The 2500-nt window shown below is 47.4% G+C and overlaps 1 pseudogene; it reads left to right on the forward strand.

The window, feature by feature from the left end:
* LOC142912666 (28S ribosomal RNA) overlaps positions 1–2500 on the forward strand; it is a 10409-nt pseudogene that overhangs the window by 3730 nt on the left and 4179 nt on the right.

Here is a 2500-nt window from a genome sequence, read left to right on the forward strand (position 1 = left end):
AGTCACCCGTAATGAGGAAAGGATTAAAGATGGTATAAAGGGTACCTCGCAGAGAGGGGTACACCGTAGCTGCTGGTCTTTGAAGGAAGTAGAACAGCTGGCCCTTCTAGAGTTGCAGTTTCAGGGGAAAAAGAATATCAATAAGATCATTGCTGAAGCGCTTGGGACTAAGACCAACAAGCAAGTCTCTGACAAGAGACGGGACCTAAGTAAAAAGACAGGGGCCCCCATGTCAGACAGCTTACATTTTTCTTCTAGGCCTCTTGAGACATTGTCTCCCCCACCAAATGTAACAACGGGGACTTCATCCATACTCGCTCAAGCAGCTGAGCGGCTTACGAATGAGAATTCTGGGACCCTGGAAAAGCCTGCAATGGAGGCAATAAAGGCTTGGCTTAACGGCGAGGGCCAACATGATGCCCTCGTAGAAACTGCCACAGCATTGATGCTTTGTCCGATGAGATTGGTGAAAAACAAAGGCAAACGTTCAAAACCCGAGAACGACATTATTAAACCCAGGATATTACCCACACGATCTTGGATGAAGAAGAGAGCGGAAAAACGAGGAAGCTTCATGAAGCACCAGAAGCTCTTCTTTAAGAACCGCTCTCTTCTTGCGTCCTTAGTCCTGGATGGCACTGAACGTCATGAATGCCGAATCCCGAACGCAGATGTATATCGTTTTTACTGCGAAAAATGGGAGAAGGTGTTGCCATTCAATGGCCTGGGCCAATTTAAGTCATCAGGTGTTGCAAATAACGAATACTTTGAGCCCCTAATTTCGGTGGAGGAAGTTCAGACTGCCATACGGGCCATTAAACCAACGTCAGCAGCTGGGCCAGATGGCCTAACAAGGGCTGCAATCTGTGCTGCCGACCCCGAGGGTCGGACACTGACAGCCCTATTTAATGCATGGATGATTACAGGAATTATTCCCAAAGAGTTGAAAAAGAATAGGACGATTCTTATTCCTAAGGTTATGGACGATGAAAAGCTGAAAGAATTGGGGAACTGGAGACCAATAACGATCGGTTCAATGATTCTGAGATTATTTTCCAGAATAATGACTGCACGTCTTGCTCGTGCTTGTCCCTTAAACCCAAGGCAGCGTGGTTTTATAGCGGCATCTGGCTGCTCTGAAAATCTTAAGGTGCTACAGGACCTTATGAGACATGCTAAGAAATTGCACAGGCCGTTGGCTGTCATGTTTATCGACATAGCGAAAGCTTTTGACTCGGTTTCGCATGCTCATATTTTATGGGTGTTAAGGCACAAGAAAGTAGATGAACACGTGGTGGGCATCATCCAGAACGCCTACGATCGGTGTACGACCTCGTTCAAAAGCAATGGCGAGTCGACTCGAGAAATTAGCATACGTGTTGGTGTCAAACAGGGTGACCCCATGTCACCCCTGCTCTTCAATCTTGCCATGGACCCTTTGATATGCACCCTAGAGTCACACGGAGTTGGGTACTCCATTGATACCGACCACGTGACAGCTCTTGCGTTTGCTGATGATTTGGTGTTGGTGAGCGAATCTTGGGTTGGTATGGCCGCCAATCTAGCGATCTTGGAATCATTTTGTGGGCTATCGGGATTGGAGGTTCAGGCCAGAAAGTGCCAGGGCTTCATGATAAGCCCAACCAAAGATTCATATACGGTGAACAACTGCGACCCATGGACTATCAAAAATAAAGATGTCCATATGATCCAACCTGATGAATCAACGAAATACCTTGGTCTAAAAATTGGCCCTTGGACTGGCACTATACAGCCTGATCTACATTGTCAGCTAAAGACATGGATCTCGAAAATCGATGAGGCGCCTCTGAAGCCAACTCAGAAGGTTGAACTACTCAATGCCTATGCCCTACCCAGATTGTTATATCCTGCAGACCACTCGGACTGCAAGCAATCAACTCTCCGTGGGTTGGACCAAGAGATTAGAAAGGCGGTAAAAGGATGGCTCCACCTTCCCGCTTCAACTTGTGATGGACTGTTATATGCCAGAGCCCGAGACGGAGGCCTTGCCATCTTGAAACTGGAAAAAACAATCCCTTCGGTTCAAGTTAGAAGGCTGCAACGTATAGCAAACTCGTCCGATGCTATCACCCGTAATATTGTGTCCTCGCAGGGTATGGAGGAAGAATACCGTAATTTGTGGGTACGAGCAGGGGGTGACAGTGATGCAATCCCAACATTCGTTCTCAGGGACTCGGTGTCAAAAGAACCTGTATATCCGAGACCCTGCGATTGGAGGGAGCATGAATTTCAGAGATGGTGCGAAAAGCCGGTTCAAGGAAGGGGCATTGTAAACTTTGCGCATGATAGAATCAGTAATGCTTGGTTGAGGCCATGGTGCGGCTTTAAACAATGCTTCTTTATCGCAGCACTACAACTAAGGGCAAATATTTACCCAACAAGAGAAAGCTTGAACAGAGGCAGAGATGGGGCCTTACGTTCCTGCAGGAAATGCTCTGCCAGACTCGAGTCCCTTTCG

Source organism: Petromyzon marinus, unplaced genomic scaffold (assembly GCF_048934315.1).
Source record: "Petromyzon marinus isolate PM22_M1 ecotype Great Lakes invasive population unplaced genomic scaffold, UKy_Petmar_22M1.pri1.0 PM_G_Scaffold_21, whole genome shotgun sequence".
NCBI lineage: Eukaryota > Metazoa > Chordata > Hyperoartia > Petromyzontiformes > Petromyzontidae > Petromyzon > Petromyzon marinus.